The sequence below is a fragment of the Artemia sp. Qi Xiang Cuo genome, chromosome 3, assembly GCF_049724085.1.
Source record: "Artemia sp. Qi Xiang Cuo chromosome 3, ASM4972408v1, whole genome shotgun sequence".
In the NCBI taxonomy this organism is placed as follows: Eukaryota; Metazoa; Arthropoda; class Branchiopoda; order Anostraca; family Artemiidae; genus Artemia; species Artemia sp. Qi Xiang Cuo.
Genome location: NC_142796.1, coordinates 46,207,647 through 46,226,537, shown reverse-complemented (window position 1 = coordinate 46,226,537; position 18,891 = coordinate 46,207,647). Strand labels below are relative to the sequence as shown.

Sequence of the window (18,891 nt, the reverse complement as noted above, 5' to 3'; positions counted from 1 at the left end):
GTATTTTCCAGTTTTATCCTTAAAAAAACATTGAATAGGGACACTCCAGCATCTGCTTCAGCTTCTTTTAGGTTTGGTTTGAATGAATTGATCCGCCTTAGATCCCATTTAGCTGAGAAGACATGAAATATTTTTGATGAGGATTATGATTTTTGTTCAAAGTTTGATTCCTTTTATGAGTCAGTGAAGGAGTCTATTTTTGACGTATGTGCTCTGTCCCTCTCTACTTCACGGTCAAAAAGATCTATTCCTCTGATCCCATGGACGACCCCTAGTCTTCTAAAAGAGTTGGAGAAGAAAAAATAATCTCTGGAAAGCTTTTAAGTCAGCAAAGCCATCTTTGAATGCTGCAAGTCTTCAGCAATTCAAACTCTGCAGGAATGTTTTCAATTCTTTATGCCGTAAGGCATAAAGCGATTGTGGGAAACACAAGATTGTGGGAAAGATATTCGAAAAACTTGGCAAATGATCAATTCCGTCCTCAAACATTCTTCTCCAGCTCCTTCTATCCCTCCAAGTCTTGTAGTTGGTGATGTGGTTGTTGAGGATTTTCCATCTGTTCAAGAAGCATTTACATCATATTTTGCCAATATTGGGAAAACCACTGCTTCTTCAGTCAGGTCTTCACAGTCACAACCAGATTACAAATCTTATCTTGTTCCGCCTTGTCTCAAATCAATATCCGGCTTCTGATGTTGAAGTGGCCAGGATTGTAAATAGCTTGAAGGGTTCTTCGTCGTCTGGCCCTGACTGTATTCCAACTATGGTAGTTAAGTTCATTCTTCCTTCAAATATTTCTCCTTTGACAAAGCTTATAAATCTTTCTTTTGAAAATGGAATTTTCCCCAGTTCTCTTAAGCGAGCTAGAGTAATTGTTTTATATAAAGGTGGACCAAGAAGTGACCCAGCCAATTATCGCCCTATATCTTTTCTGTCTGTTTTTAGCAAAATTTTTGAAAAGGCTATGCTTTCCCGTCTACTTGCTTTTCTAGAGGCTAAAAGATTTTTTCATGATTTTCAGTTTGGCTTCCGAGCTAAAGATTCTACGGAGCATGCGTGTGTAGCTCTTTAAAATTTTCTCCACACCGCGCTTGACTCCTGCAGCTATATTTCCTGCAGTTTTGATTCCTGCAGCTATATTCCTGGATGTCCGTAAGGCTTTTGACTCTTTAACTCATGAGATTCTGCTGTATAAGCTATCAAACAATGGTGTAAGAGGACAGGCTCATACTTGGTTTGATTCCTATTTGTCAGAACTATCTCCGTAGATCCCCTTTCCCACTTTTCGTCTGAAGTTGAGTTTGGTGTTCCTCAAGGTTCTGTTCTTGGACCGTTTTTGTTTTTTATTTATGTTAATGACCTTATAGTTACGGTTATGAATCAAAAACCTACAGTCTGCTGTTGCCTATGTCATCCTGAATCTTTCAATACAAAAAAAAATCCATTGTTTTCACAGGATGTGGACACTCATTGCTTTCGCTGATGAAAGCACCATTGGTACTGTAGTCGGAACTGAGTTTGAGATGCTTCCCAAGTTAGTTAACCTTTTTGAGAGAGTCGCTCTTTGGTTTGATGCAAATTGCCTTGCCCTAAATGTTCCTAAGTCAAGTTTTTTAATTTTTCCCGTATTTCTCTGGCGTGCCCTGATTTATCTAAAATCTAGCTTTCAAGGGGCTCTCTCAGTAGACCTAAGGAACGATATGTCTGATTTCCTTGATCAAAAACCTTTCCTTCAAGAATCATATTGGACTAATTAATATGAAGATCTCAAAGAGTCTTGGAATTTTGAGGAAGCTAAAACACATTTTTCCTGGATCAGTTTTAAAAATTCTGTTCCATTGCTTAGTTCAGTCCTATGTCTCTTATGTCAACTTTCTCTTCTCTTTTGAAACCACTTTCTCAGTTATATGATAAGGCAAGAAGGCTTATACAGGAAACAAATTGTTCTACAACTAACCCAACTAACCTATTACTTGATTTGCAGTCTCTCTACACTCTTTTGTGCGTATCTTTCACTTTTCATCAAATTCATGGTGATGTTCCCACAGCCCCTCAAACTACTCCTTCTTTCGTCACTGATAGGTCTTTGCATCATCTTCGCAATTCAAGGAATATTAATATTCTATTTACTCCATTGGTGAGGTCTGACTTTAATCCATTAACTGCTTGTCATATCGTTTGGAATGGCCTACCTGAGTCAGCTCAAGAATGTCATTCGTTTGGTACTTTCAAAAGAATCTTAAGAATTTTTTTTAATGTCATGATTTTTCATGTTTAAATATATTTTTGTTAATTTTCATTATTTTTGTTAATTTTCATTATTATTATTGGGGGGGGGGGGACACTAGCTTGGGTTGGAAACATTTGTTGTGAGGGGTTTTGAGTTTGTATAATATTTTTTTTTGTGGTTTGGTTTCAAATAACTATTTAGAATTTGGTTTATTTTATTGGATTGTCCAACATCCTTTTTTTTTTGGGGGGGGGGGGTCATAAAATCGCTTTTTGTTTGGGTCTTTTAATTTTTTTTTTCTCTTCTTTGTTTTGTTGTGTGTGTGTGTGTGTGTGTTTGTTGAGTCTTTGAAAGGTTGAAATGCAATGCATTATATTGAAAATATTTGTATTTGCTTCTTTTTTGTTTCTCCCCTGTTTTTTCCTGGCCATAGAGCCTTACGGGGGGAGTTTATATTGAAGTGTATTTTGTTGTGTTTATTAACTGAATAAATTGATTGATTGATTGATTGTTACTTTGGCTATCTTGGAAAGGGGTTGGGTTAGGAAAATGAAACTTTCAGGGATGGATCTACATGCTAAGGTATGTCCTGGGAAGGTGCTTTGAAGTACCTACCTCCACTGTTCCCCCTCTATATAATGGTAAATTACTGCACATTACTAGTTGTTTTAGCTCACATTTCATCCTATATTACTATCATAATTATAAATCCCTGCTTACCTTACACAACTTCAGCTTTTAACCTTGTTCATTAAAATATATTCAAAAATCCTATTTTCATTTAACAGTCATAGCTTTAACTTATTTACTATCTAGCTGACATTGCTTATGGAACCCATTTGTGATGTCACAACTTTGCTTGTGAGATCCACCGTCGTGAGATCCAACTTTTTCGTGTGAGATCCACCGTCACAGAACCCCCCCCCCCCCAAACAAGAAACATCTCCTAAAGATTATGCAGCAGCAACAGGACAATCAAAGGAAAAGGAATTGAATTAAATAGTGACATCAATTGTAAACCTATTGCCAGTGACCTATCGAGAACATATTAAAAGAGTATTAACATATCTCATGTTGGAAAGTGGTGGTGATGATTATCAAGTTCAAGTCGATAGTACTGGGGAACGAATTATGATTCAGGGAAAAAGTTATAATCTACTTGATTTAATTTGTGATATAGTTATAAATCGTAAAGGACTTTTATCATATGACAGTAATCTATACAACTTTCTAAATACATCAAACTTCCCCATAAGTCTTATTGGCAATAAGCAAATTCTAAAGAAATTAAGAGAATATAATAGAGGTGTTAGTCCTCTAAAAACGCCAACAACATTCAAAGAAGAAGAAGAAGGAGAAGATTTTAAATCAATCTTGGAAAATACTAGCACTCCTAGCAGCAGCAGCAATGATTTGATAACACCAAAGACGACAGCTAGAAAAAGCGAAGACGTATTGATATCAACTCGCCGTCATAAGCACCACCCTCGATTGTGCAAAAGGGGAGTGGAGATTACACTGCGTGTTTGCGTTTAATATGGATGAAGTTGTAAAATATGTCTATGAAAATATTGGTGAAGTGGGAAGTCTAAGTTCCCCCACAATGCTTTCTAAAGTTGTCTCTGACATAGATGACAGCATATTAAAAATGCAAAAGTGTATCAAGAAAATGAAACGAGTTACACTCTGCATCAAAATCGTAGGCTATGCGGCAGACAATATCGTCAAACTAAAGCCTTTTTCCCACTGCATATAATGCAAATTCAACCTTTAACTCTAGATGTGATTCAAAGACGTCACAATACAGTCTACAAATATATTCTAGTGGCAATCAGTGTCTTTAGTCGCTATGCATATGCCATTCCATTGCGATCAAAGAGAGGTGTTGAAGTTGCTCAGGCTTTAGAAAGAATTCTTGAACAAGATTGCTATAGAAAAATTCAAAGTGACCGTGGTAGCAAATTTGTTAATCCTCATGTGCAAAAGGTTCTATTGAAATATAATACAAAGCTATATCATAATCACAGTTCAATAAAAGTTGCATTGGCTGAACAATTGATAAGAACGATTCTTCTATTAATTTCGAGATATTGCACGCTGCAAAATACTGCTGCTTTTATTCATGATTTAGATAAAATCATGCAATTATATAACCAACGACCGCATCGATCGCTGTCCAGTGCTAGCCCTCAGGAAGTTCATTGCAGTGAAAATATATTTGATGCTTTTCTAAAGTAATATTCCAGTGAAAAAACAACAACAAAAATGTAAAGAAGAAATTCAATTTTGTTGATACTGTTTGAATTAACAGAACCACCAATATTTTTGAAAAGGGAAATTATTTATGGAGCACTGAACTTTTTAAAGTGTCCAAAATCCTAGACACTGAACCCAGGAAATATCGACTGCGAGACACCAAAGATGATGAGATCCTCGGCGGTTTTTATGCATATGAACTACAAAAAGTTAGAAACAGTAGTGAAATTTATCAAATTGAAAAGACATTAAAGAGCCGTACTTGCAGGGGCAAGAGACATTTGGTTGTTCCTTGGCTAGGATACAAATCTGATTTTGATTCTTGGGTTGCAATTGAAGACATTAACAATGCCCAATGACTTCTGCTTGACATTCATGTCTAATGTCTCTGACCCTCTCTACAATGATTTGAATAAAACAAGTTATTTTTGAACGAAGCTCACTCCCACTATAAATTTTGACGGTGTGTTTGAAGTGGCTCTTGTCGACTGTATTCTCAAAAATACATATGATATCCTGAGAAAAGATCGCAAATATGAAATAAAAATTAGACCCTATGATTGGCCGCCACCACCCAATAGCGAACAGCATAAAATTCAAATGATCAATTGGATGGATTATCCATATATTGAATTACCATACGAAGAGCTCACCTGAATTAACAATTTATTTCGTTCTATCAATAAAAGAGTTTTCACTCGTAAAAAAGGAGCCTTTCATTTCAACTATTCAATGGAAGAGAGCAAGATTCATATTAGTTCGCCCATTGCCGATGAAAAGGTTATTCTCAATGACATTCTAAAAGATGTTCTTGGCTTTAAGCTCAATATAATCAATGGTAAAAGTGCTGGAAACACAAATTTTATTTTTTTGACTACCCGTCTGCCTTCTCCACGGACACTTGTATATTTCTCTACGCTTCATTTGTTGAAACATCCAGAGTTAGCAATAGCAATGTCCCCCTCCTACGAGTTCTTGAATGAAAAACCAACCAAGAACATATTCATCATTGTAATATAAAGCATCTTCAGTATATCCCCGTAAACACTTTCTATTTGGAACTCTGCCAGTTAACACTAGGAACTGAATTAGGTGATCCCCTAGCAATATCAAAAGGTTTGGCTGTGATTACATGCCATTTTCGACCCATTGTTGTCGGCGTTTAAAAAACAAGATGTCTAATAGAATAATGGTATTCATTTGTCCTGATATTGACTGCTATGTTAATACTCTTGGCCCAAGACGACTAGGCAATGGAATGGACTATTACAAAGGTCGCTCATCAATGTCTGGCCATGGTCTTGGCAGTTGGTTTGCTAAGCTGTTTCGCTCTGTACTACCTCTGGCTAAAAAATATATCGTACCGGCTGCGACAGATTTTGCATCTTTTACACTATACGATTGGAGCTGTGGCAGGGATTTTGGAGCTCTGGCAAGGATGTGCTTCGAAAAATCTTAGGTCCAGTGCGTGAACCCTTGGCGAACAACTGAAATCTCAACAAAACGTAACAAGGTTGAAAAAGGTCGAGAAACAGTGCACCACTCATGAGTCTCTACTCAGGTCAGAAGCGAAAGACATGACCCCTGTCAGAGAAAAGAAGGAAAAAGACGATACGTACAATAAACAGAAGAAGAAGCCCCAGGAAGAGAATTGTTAGATCGCAATTGGATTTCTTTTCATAGACTGAACAATGGCATATCTACCGCACAAGTGTTCCCAACCTTCAATCACTTCATCTTTAAATCTATTCAATGCAGAAAATGTCAAAGTGAGTGTAAGGCAGAGATACTAAGAATAATTTTATTCACAACGACCCCTCTCCGATAATATCCACTTTCAAATTTATTCCAATGAAGACTACATTATGAACATGTCTTCAACATTTATAGATTTACAAATGAAAGTCCGAAAATCCGACAATGGAATGCCAGTTCGTGCTGATGGAATATCCTACGACAAATGTATATTACATAATTTATTTCATCAAATCAGTGTCTACATAAATGGCACTTTAGTGTGCACAAGCAACAATCTCTCAAATTATACAAGCTATATACAGTTCATGTTCACGATACACAAGTCACAGAAGGAATTGCGAGGCATCTTCAACGGTTTTAAATATATTACTGATACTAATAGTACAGATGCACTAAAAATGCTACAACTAGTGAACAGCATCTAGTTGGAAAAATTTATCATGAAATATTTAATATACCCCAATGGCTACCACCAAATATTAAAGTGGATATAAAATTGACGCTTGCTCCATCCGATTTCATTTTATGAAAGGAACTTCCTGCCAATCCTGATGCAACTCTCTCTCTCACCTCGGCAATACTATATGTACGAAAGCAGCAGGTTATGAGTTCTGCTGCTTTGGCAGGGGAATAATTGAGCGCCAGTGGTACTAATATTAAACTACTTGTTCCTCATACGATCACTAATCAACATTACCAACACATTACCAACGGCGCACGCTCCTTCACCGACTCATCCTTTATCAATGGCGAAGTTCCGTCAAAATTAGCATTGGCATTTGTAAAAAGCGCTAGTGCAATAGGATCGTGGACTGGCTGTCCACATAAATTTGAGATGTTTGGGCTTTCATCTCTTGTCTGCAAAGTAAATGGAATCCCACTCTACAATCTATCTTTTGATAAATCCTATAGGACATTGTATGAGTTGACAATGCAAACCCTAGGTGATGATTGATAACTATTTGAAAATGGTATCACTGGAAAACACATGGTATTGAATGGAAAACACATGGTATCATTGTACTAGACCTGTCTGGCACCCAGGATTTGAGTATAGTACGAACGGGAGTGTGCGTTTAGAGTGTAAATTTGCCGACCCATTACCTGAGAATATTGCACTAATCTCATTAAATCAATTTGAAACCTATTGGGAAATCACTCCCGAAGGCAGTGTTGTACTATACCTTACACCAAGAACACCAGTCAAATAATCAATGTATTTAATATGGGCCCCTACATGTCCAAATACAGATCCTATTGTCTACCCTCGCACTTCCTTGGAAAAATTCAAATTGCAAAAAATACCCTAATTATTTTTAATAGCAGTCCATCGACTGTGAATACTGGCTTTTGGCTGTGCATCTTTCAAACAATGAAGACGACTGAATTTTTGATTCTCTCGGCCTACCTTATACATTCTACACTCTACACACCAGGAACTATATTGAAATAAGTGGAAAAACTATTATTCAAAATCGAAAGAGTGCAGGATCTAACGACTAAAAGTTGCGATTTCCATGCGCTACTATATTTCGTGTTCAGATGTCGCGGCTATACTTACACGGAGTTACTCGAAATTTACATAGACAATCCACGTCTGAACGACTTTATGGTGGAAAATATCCTCTCAAACCTGTATAATATTGATTTTAGTGCCCTACGAGTAATGTGCTTAAAAATGTATGTGAATTTGTTTATTAATAAAAATATATATATATACAACAATGTCTTTATTCTACACCTTAGATTTCTTCTTCTTAGGTGTATAGGCAACTGTCAAGAACCACTAATGTTGGTAGATCATTTGAATTCACTTTATATTGATCTTGATTGGCTGCAAAGTCAGGGTCACATTTTCTACAACACAATGTAACTTCACTCTTGTCGTATCTCTTTGTATAGTCAATGATACTATTTGCATTCATATTGTGAAATTCATGTGTTTCAATCTGTCTATTTGAAGCAATATCACATACAGTGTTTTCAAGTGGTGAATCACATTCGGTAACTGCCAAATAAAAATCACTAGATTAATAGTCATAATAGGCGGTGTTGTCACAACGATGACGTAGAAACCAAATTGTTTTGTTACCCCAATAGTTGAATCGCAGACCTGATTCTTCCTCCCAAAATAATTTAAAACCACGACGATACCAATCTCGTAGAAATAAACTAAAATCACGTACAGGGTTCTTTCCAATCATACAAGGATAAGTATTCTCCCATTGATCACATTTGTCATAGTTGCAATAGTTGCCCTCTAGGGTGAGGGTCACAAATCTCTTCAAGACATGAATTACAGCCTTTAATTTGTACTGCATAGCCTCTATGTAATTTAAATGGATTGCATAATTTATACTTTTCATTATATTCATCAATAATTGTACAATTCTCACATGATGACCAACTGCCAAGAGTATACATACATAGTGGACATGTATAGATCATTTTTGGTTTCCAATATCAACTCTCTCACAGCTAAAAAGAAACTGATCCACATTCGATAAATTCAGAGGAGGATGGGAGAGGAGTAACTCTTTGACGTTACATAACCTCTTTCGAAGGAGGAGCCATCTACATAGAATCTATGGCAATGTTTTCAAAAGTATATTCACGATATTATTCTGCTTTGTTTCATTTAATATATCAATAAATTCAGTAAAAGCATTTGAGTCACGTTGTAAAAGCTTCATACAATAGTCCAATCGGGGAGAATCAGTTTTCATTATATTGACAAGTGTTCCCTGAGAAAACATCCTCCGCTCAAGAAATAACTCGAAAAAATCAGCATCCAAAATAAGATGATTTTCCACAAGCATAAGATTCGGCTTAATTCTCTCTTTCTCAAATTTACTTATTTTTTAATCCTATCATTTTCATTGCCGATTCTAGGCTAACCATGATTCATTTTACTTCAAGAATATTCAATGACCTACATTGAAAAAAATATAACAAAAAGAAAGGGGACATTTTTTATTTCGAAACAATTTTATTGTGCGTGATCATAATTACAACAATAATATGTATTACACATATGCAATTACCGATATAACTTATTGTCCTCAATACACTTCACTATTGCATTTAAAGCACTTTGAAGTCTATTCACATGTGCTATATCAACTTTTGCAGCAAAGCATAATTGGTCCTCCAATTTAAATTTGCTCAATGATAACACATATCTTGCATATACTTTATCCTATTCAAGACAAAGCCGTGATCCTCTCGTGATTTATACCGCAATGTTTGCTACTTTTGTATCATTGCTGCTGCTACCAACCCCACTACTAATTTCTAATAGTGTAAACATTCCACTCATTATTGCAAATATATCTTAATGAATAAATAAACGAGTAAAGTCAAACTGTTCTCACTCCTTGAATTCTATTCTCACACTAATATCAACTATACCAAAAATCCTTCCTTATATCTGTTGCGTCCCTTCCCGGGTTAGTATTTCTGACTCCCGTGATTGGTCTAGAAAGAGGCGCGTGATCTTGTACGTACACAGATTGTAGGCCTCTTATTGGCTGTTCAGTTGTTCGTACCGTTAGTAGGTCAATGATCTTGTATTCGTCGCGCTGGTACTTCGCTCTCTACTTCTGCTTCAGAAACAAGGATAAAATCTAATATTACTTATACCGGAAGTTTCAATATTATCCATGTAAAGGTTTGCCAACAAAGGACTAAGTGTCGCTCCTATAGGCAAACCAAACACCTGCTTGTAAAAACATAACCTGAAACAAAACAAAAAAGAAAGTTCATCTAAAATAGTAAAAAAATTAATAATTATATCAACATCTAAAGGTTATAAGGTTAAATAATTTAATAAATCAAAATTTTTTTGTAATTTAATCATTAATATATCTTCGCATATTTTTACGAATATAAATACATTGAAACAACATTAAAGCTACAGAGAATTGAATTCTCTTCAGTGTAAAATTTTTAACTTATTAGTGAGACCTGTCGAGTTTTTTTTTATATGATTTTCGTGTTCCTAAATAAGGACGAAGTGCCACAGATAGCCATTTACCTAATTTGGGAACAGGTGACGGAAAAGTTGATACAATAGGGCGGAGGGGGGGGATCCCGTTTCGTGAATTTATTGTAAAATTGTGGAGTTATGTGTAAATTCTTTTTCACTGATTCCAATCCTTTTCTTGTTGACTTAACATATTTGTCCGTAGGATGAAAATCGAGCTTTTTATAAATGGAGGTATCAGAAATAATAGTTTTCTTTTTCACAACTGTCCATAATTACAATAGTGTTGCCTTCATCAGCTCTAGTCATAATGATTAATATCACTGGTGGTTTTTTCTTATGTGTTTTTAGTTTATTCTACTTTTTTAATCTTTGTTTCTTTTACGCTGAAGACACCTCGTTTTTATACAGGCAAAATATCCGCGTCGTTTTGGCTTTCTCGTCTTTTCGCTACTGGCCGAAGTCTCGCTTTGTCTCTTTTCTTCATTTAGTTTTTTCTCTTTGTTGCTTTGTTATTTATTTATGTATCTTTTCTCGAAAACGGCTCAAAATTTTTTTCAAGAAAACTGACATCCTGGGATATTCTGGACCAAAAAAAGATCTAGATAGGTCAGAAGTTTGAGAAAATTCCTTAAGAGCCTTAACTTTGGGAAAAAATATTCATGTGAGTGACGTCATTTTTATATACATCTGTATTGCAATGACGTTGTTACACTTGTCACACTTATGTGGAAAAATTAAAGATTTTCATGTATGGAGAAGTCTATATTAAATTGCTTAAAGAGCAAAAAACTGGTAATTACAAAAATATTTGTATTTATTTTGACAAGGGATTTCGACAATTCAAAAACCTTAAAAAAGAAAACCAAAAGTTTAAGCTTAATAGAAATCGTTGTTAGAAACCGGACTCGCTGTAATAGTCAAATATCTTTGAATAGTCTGCAGCATGAAAAGACATCAAATTGCGTAAAGAGCAAAAAAACTGGTAATTGCAGAAATATTTGTACATATTTTAAAAAGGGATTATAGCAATTTCAAAACCTTAAGAAAGCCAACCAAAAGTTTGAAGCTAACTAGAAATTGCTGTTAGAAATCGGACAGTACTGTTCTATTAACCGGGCTTCTTAAATATAGTGCTAGTTTGGTTAAGGCTAATAAAATAAAATAAAATAAGATGAATATATAATAGTTTAGAAACAAATTTGGGCTATATGTTTACATGTTATGGAGGGGGGGGGGAGCATACCATATATTAAAAACCTAACCAAACCCAGGTACCCCCCCCCCTAAACCCCAAAAACAACAATTTAAATACAGTTCATGCCTTTGTTTATATCCCAGAAGGCAGTGTAAACCTGTTTTCATAACGCGTTTTGATCTATTTCCTGACTGGTATGCATTGCCGTATTCAAAAGAGCCCGGTTAATAGAACAGTGCCAATCAGACTTACTTTAATAATCAAATATCTTTGAAAAGACCTCAGTATGAAAAACTAGCAAATTATCTCAAATTGCCTACGTTAAGAAGACAAGCGACAACGAGAATCTATATGTAGAAGCCTGCTGCGTGTCGGGCCCGGTGGCGAATTTTGAACAGTGGTTTGTGGTTGGAAATTGGAAAAGCCGTATTTTTTATATGTAATACATTAAGAAACTAAATAACATGATGCATAAATCTAAACTTCTAAAGTAAAAGGCATAGAAAAGACTGTCTGAAGTAATGAGAAACAAAAATGGACAATGAAATCTACGGTTGGAAAACAAGAAACAGCGATGACTGGCCTAAAAACGATCTAAATAGGTCAGGACTTTAAGAAAGAATTCATATTTTTCACAGGGTGGCTGTGTTGAACCTGTGGCGACGTCATGACATCAGGAAAAGACTAAAATTGTCTGCGGTAAGAAGACCAGCTACAATGAGAATCCATTTATAAAAGCGCGCCGAGTGCCGGGCACGCGTTTCCGTCGTTGAGTTCGTCCTTTCCTTTCCCTTGGTAGACCCATTGTTGTGTTCTTCCTTTTTAGATTTTTCTCTCTTTGTTTTTTCTAGGTTGGCCAGTTCGGCTTTATATTTTTTATTCGTGAATCATAGCCTTAGGCTATGTACGGACGAACATAAAATAAAAACTCTACCATAAGATTCCTTATTTTATGCTCTTTTTTAACATAATAGTCGTTACACCACCAGTGCATCCCCCGTCCTAACGGAAACATAAATAGCAGTAATAATAGTTCTTTGTTGTTCTTTCGATCGACTGATTAATTGTAAAACCGGTTACTCTGGATGGATGGACTCAGAGATATCCAGTTTTCTTTAGGCTGTTGAGTGTTGTTACAAAATATCCAGTTCCAGTCTAGTTTTGAATATTGTTCTTAGAAATGCTACTTTAAATGAGTTAAAATAATGAACAATAATATATGAGTAAAATACAATAATCTGACAAGTTAAATTTACTGCTTAGTATGAAGTAAGGATTTTATTGTTTTTTATATTAGTGCTGAAATTGAAGACATGGGCGCCCATAAGATGAATTCAAGGGGGGCAAACCTCGTCTAATTGGCGCTTTTAATGCTATATAATAGAAATATCAGAACAAAAATGTAAAAATAAGGCAGCATCATCATTCCGACAATATAATATAACACAATCATCTTTAGAAAAGTTGCTTCTCTGAGGTATTCGACTGACTCCGCTGGCTGATTTTCTTTCAATTGTCTCTTACTATTTGAACAAAGAAAAAGCCATAGGCTTCTTCCTCTTTGTTTTATACATTTTCTTTACAAGCATGAGCCAATACCAGTAGTAATCAGGGTAAAATTCTACTTTAGTTACTTTTGGCTATCTTGAAAAGGGGTTGGGTTAGGAAAATGAAACTTTCAGGGATGGATCTACATGCTAAGGTATGTCCCGGGAAGGTACTTTGAAGTACCTACCTCCACTCCTCCCCCCTCTATATAATGGTAAATTACTGCACATTACTAGTTTTTTAGCTCACATTTCATCCTATATTACTATCATAATTATAAATCACTGCTTACCTTACACAACTTCAGCTTTTAACCTTGTTCATTAAATATATTCCAAAATCCTATTTTCATTTGACAGTCATCGCTTTATATTATTTACTATCTAGCTGACATTGCTTATGGAACCCGTTTGTGATGTCACAACTTTGCTTATCATAGCCCCTTTAACAGTAGCATACAGGTGCCATGGGGTAGAAGACAACTCTGTGTTGATAAGCCATTTATACTTCATTAATTAAGGAAAGGATTTGACAAGAGATAGACCAGTAAAAAATCCAAATTGTTTTTAGAGGACAAATTATGTTATGAGAAGATGTTTTTATTTTTATAGGTTCATACGCTCATGAAGCTTTTTAAATATTTCAGAAGCACTAATTGATAGAGTGCACATCAGAATTTACTTTAGAGGACAAATTATGTTATGGGAAGATGTTCTTGAAATCCCCCTTCCCCCCAAACTCAAAATTTTCCAAAATTCTATTTTAGAAGCTTTTTTTAAAATATTTCTAAAGCGCTAAGACATAGAGCGCTACAAACATCAGAATCGACTTTAGAGGACATTTATGTCATGGTAAGATGTTCTTGAACTCCCCCTTTCCCCCATACTCAAAATTCTAATTTATATGCTTTTTTAAATATTTCTAAGGCTCTATGATATAGAGTGCTACAAACATCAGAATCGACTTTAGAGGACAATTTACGTCATGGGAAGATGTTTTTGAAATCCCCCTTTGCCCGATACTCAAAAATTCCCAAGATAATACTTTAAAAGCTTTTTTTTTAATATTTCTAAAGCGCTAAGACATAGAGTGCTAAAACCATCAGAATCAACTTTAGCAGACAAGTTATGTCATGGGAAGATGTTTTTGAAATCCCCCTTTGCCCCAAACTAAAAATTTTCAAAATTCTACTCTAGAAGCTTTTTAAATATTTCTAAGGCACTAATAGAAAGCACGCTACAAACATCAGAATCGACTTTAGAGGCCAAATTAATTCTACAATAATTCCCCCTTCCCCCCAAACTCAAATATTTTTTAAAATCCCCCTTCACCTCAAACTCAAAATTTTCCAAAAATCCACTTTAGAAGCTTTTTTAAATATTTATAAAGCACTAAGACATAGAGCACTACAAACATCAAAATCAACTTTAGAGAACAAGTTATGTCATGGGAAGATGTTTTCGAAATACCTATTACCCATTGAAATTTTGACAAAACACAATTTTACCTTAATTTTTAGTTATCAGTTTCTTTTTCTCTGGCTTTAGTTCTGAAAATCATTTGAGCAGAATTTTAAGCCATATCAATGTTTTATTTCCAAAATTTAGGAAATGTATTTGCATATATTTAAAACCTTATAAGTTGGGATTGAGCAAAGTTTGAAGCTGAAATAATTTTGTTATACTTCATTTAAACAGAAGATCTATTTTGCAAGGTTCCATTGCTATAACTCACATATTTTTAAAGGTCATTCAAAGTTTTTGAAATCCTCCTTACCATTCATCCCATTCCCGCTTCATACTCTAAAATCTGGTTTTATGTCATGGGGAGATGTTTTTGAAATCCCCCTTCTCCCAAAGTCAAAATTTTCTAAAATTCTACTCTAGATGCTTTTTCAAAATTTCCAAAGCACTAACAGATAGTGCATTAAAAACATCAGAATCAACTTTAGATGCCTAGTTAATTCTACAATAATTCCCCCTCCCCCCAAACTCAAATTTTTTTTAAATCCCCCTTTGTCCCAAACTCAAAATTTTCCAAAATTCTACCTTAAAAGCTTTTTTAAATATTTATAAAGCGCTAAGACATAGATCGTTACAAACATCAGAATCGACTTTAGAGGACAAGTTATGTCATGGGGAGATGTTTTTGAAATCCCCCTTTGCCCCAAACTCAAAATTTTCCAAAATTCTAATTTATAAGCTTTTTTAAATATTTCTAAACCGCTAAGACATAGAGCGCTACAAACATCAGAATCGACTTTAGAGGACAATTTATGTCATGGGAAGATGTTTTGAAATCCCTCTTTGCCCCAAACTCAAGACTTTTAAAATTCTACACTAGAAGCTTTTTAAATATTTCTAAGGCAATAATCGATAGCACGCTAAAAACATCAAAAATCAACTTTAGAGGTCAAATTAATTCCACAATAATTCCCCCCTCCCCCCAAACTCAAAATTTCTTTGAAATCCCCATTCACTCCAAACTCAATATTTTCCAAAATTCCACTTTATAAGCTTTTTCTAATATTTGTAAAGCCCTACAGAAATAAAGCATTACAAATATAATAATTAACTTGAGAGAACAAGTTTTTTATATCATGTGAAGATGTTTTTGAAATACCCATTACAAATTGAAATTTTGACAAAATAACATTTACCTTAAATTTCAGTTATCAGTTTTTTTTCTCTGGCTTTAGTTCTGAAAACACAAATTTCAGTTATTTGAGCAGAATTTTAAGCCATATCAATGTTACAAGTATTTCATGGGAAGATGTTTTTGAAATACCCATTACCCATTGATATTTTAACAAAACAAATTTTACCTTAATTTTCAGTTATCAGTTTCTTTTTCTCTGGTTTTAGTTCTGAAAACGCACTTTCAGTTATTTGAGCAGAATTTTAAGCCATATCAATGTTATAAGTTATGTCATGGGAAGATGTTTTTGAAATACCCATTACCCATTGAAATTTTGACAAAACAACATTTTACCTTAATTTTCAGTTATCAGTTTCTTTTCTCTGGCTTTAGTTCTGAAATTGCAATTTCAGTTATTTGAGCAGAATTTTAAGCCATATCAATGTTTTATTTCCAAAATTTAGGAAATGTATTTGCATATATATTTAAACATTATAATTTGGGAATGAGCAAAGTATTGAAGTTGAAAATATATTTGTTGTACTTCATTTAAACAGAAGATCTATTTTGCAAGGTTCCATTGCTATAACTCACAGATTTTTAAAGGTCATTCAAAGTTTTTGAAATCCCTCTTACCATTCATCCCATTCCCCCTTCATACTCTAAAATCTGGTTGTTAATATGAAATTTGAAAAGCCTTATTTTCCACGGGGGTATTTCCCGTGGGGGGGGGGTATTTGTCGTGGGGAGGTATATTCCGGGGGGATTTTTTGGTGGGTATTTGCCAAGAACCACGAATTTGATGGTATGAGTTTTATTAAAATCTTTTGACTCTTAGGGGTTGTTCCCCCCTTTTACAAAACTCAGACAAATTTTTTAGAAAGGCAAATTATCAACCAGATTTTAGAGCATGAATCTAGTGCAATACGTTGCAACGAAATGGTTAGCTTCGAGTAATATCAGCAGGGGCACCGTGAGCAGGTTGCTGACCACTGCCTTCCCCCTCCCCCTGCTATCAAATCCCCTTGCAGCTAACCTTTCCACCCTTAAAAGAAAATTTTTATAGCAGTTCCAGCATTTTTTACATATTTTAAATTGTGGATGTAAAAAAGAAAAGGAAAATTTTTCAACATTATAGGATTAAGCAATTTTAATATGTTTTATGAGGTTACCCAACTCAAAATGTTGAAGGGTTTCCAAAAAAAAATAATCAAAAAAAATATAGATTATTCAGTACTTGTGCATTATAAATAACCCATTGCTATAGACTGTACAAGGAAACCTTACAAACTGGTATTTGTCAGACAAATAAACCAGACAAATGGGTATTTGTTAGACAAAGACATAAAACATATTCAAATAGTTTAATCCTGTGACTTTGAAAAATTTTGCTTTTCTTTTTTACATCTGTGATTTAAAATATTGTTAAAAATGTTGGAACTTATATAAAAATTTTCTTTAGAAGGTAGAAAGGTTAGCTGAAAGGGGATTTGATAGCAGGGGGAGGGGAGGGTGGGGGCAGTGGTCAGCAACCTGCTTGCAGTGCCCCTGCTTATACTCAGTGCTTCAACTTTTTGATTTCAATTTTCCCTATTTTTATATCAATTCTCCCTTAAATTCCCTATGTCTGATTTCTCCCATTTTTCTCCCTAGAAAGAAGAGATATTTTGCTTTACATTTCCACACAATCTACATGTTTGCATGATTTGATATCAGGATGTGCTTGATTAGGACTTTCAGCAAGATGTCCTTGATTATAGTATTTTCGGCAAGACTGGTAAAAGAGATCAATATTATCACTTGCCCCTTGAGCATCTATGAGTCCCTGCATTGAGTTGGCTGCAGCCATTCCCACATATGTCTTGTTTAAAGGCAGGTAATCACTTGAAAGGTAAGGATCCAATTTGGTAAACAAAGCAACACTGCAAATATAGTTCAGTTTCATGAAGTTAGACACAACATCATTCCCAAGTTTTCTGACACTTGCCTTTAGGGAGTGAAGAAATGAAAGCTCAGATTGAAAAACTTTGTTGAATTTCTTGGAGAGGCCAAGAGAGTAGTTTATTAATTCAAAGTATGGCTTTGTCAACTTGATTTGTAATGTTGACAAGATAAGCTTATTGGTTGCAGTTGGGTTATCAAACATGGTTTCTATGAAATACTGAGTAATAGCAACCTGATGCTCAATAAGCCTCTTTATGCAAGTCAATGCGGGGAACAACCAATGCGTTTATCCTGGTGCAAGAAATGAGTGATTTTGATTGAAAGAACTCCGGAAATTCAGCATACTTATCTTCTATGGAAGTGCTTCTGGAAAAGTGGGTATATATATTTCACGCCAGGTCTTTTAATGAATTTGGAAGTGACAAGCATGCATAGGATGAACATAAGTGAATAATATGGCATGAGCATTTCACATTCAATATATGGGACACCCTATACATTGATTTTTTAATTGAGTTTTTTTTTTTCTTTTTTTAAATGACTTTTTGATGCAGTTAGTAAGACCCTCATACAATTCATCAATAAACTCATTTTAATGATGGTAAGATTCATTTCCGACGCAAATTCAGGTTAAATTTTCATTCAGCACACAATTCTGACTCTATAGGTTAGTTTATTTCTTAGATACCTGGCTAATCTGTTAATATAAATCTTGCCCACAATTGCTGCATAGTCTAACCAATGCTCCCTTATGTTGGTAGTTTACAACATTCAAAGCCATTGCATAAAAAATAAATAAATACTAGGCTACCTATAAGTAATATTCCAGGCAGTGCTTCCACTTTGTTCCTATTAGATTTCTGTTCCGTCTTTTTGAAAATCCTGAAAATTCCGACACCCAACCACAGAAAATCTGACTATTTTTCCGACACCGTGGTGGTCCGAAATCCGACAAATGTCCGACTCGAACCAAAAAATCTGACAAAAGTCCGACTTCAAGAATGAAGCTTCTCATTTTCTACACTATTTATAGACCTTCAGAACAGCTCAAAATGGTTTCTCAAACGCCTTCTTTTGCAAATGATTTTGGCGATTTCAGCTTGCTGTTGTGTTAGGCTGAAAAGGATGCAGTGAGTCGCCTTTCAGTTCCCCGATCCGATCCTCCTACTCCCGCTTTCATCCTTTTGGTCCTTCTTTTAGCACGCAGCCGCACTAGAAATTCCTTGCGCTGACGACGCAGCTATTTGCAGTTCAGACACCATGGACCATTAGCCAAGACACTATGTTTTCAAAACGCTGTCAACCGCTTCAAGAAGAAAAAGAAGTTGCACCGAA

At 35.1% G+C, this 18,891-nt stretch overlaps 1 protein-coding gene across 3 annotated transcripts in view; it reads right to left on the bottom strand.

The window, feature by feature from the left end:
* Positions 1-18,603, bottom strand: part of LOC148954170 (uncharacterized) — a 34,203-nt gene extending 15,600 nt beyond the window's left edge. The window contains exon 1 of one of the 3 annotated variants that reach the window (XM_089085979.1): positions 18,368-18,603. The gene's annotated coding sequence lies outside the window, so the exon portion shown is untranslated. Of the gene's footprint in view, positions 1-9,751; positions 9,954-18,367 lie in introns of those variants that run through there. The other 2 variants (XM_089085981.1, XM_089085980.1) reach the window with 2 other exon arrangements.
* Positions 18,604-18,891: the final 288 nt, after the last annotated feature.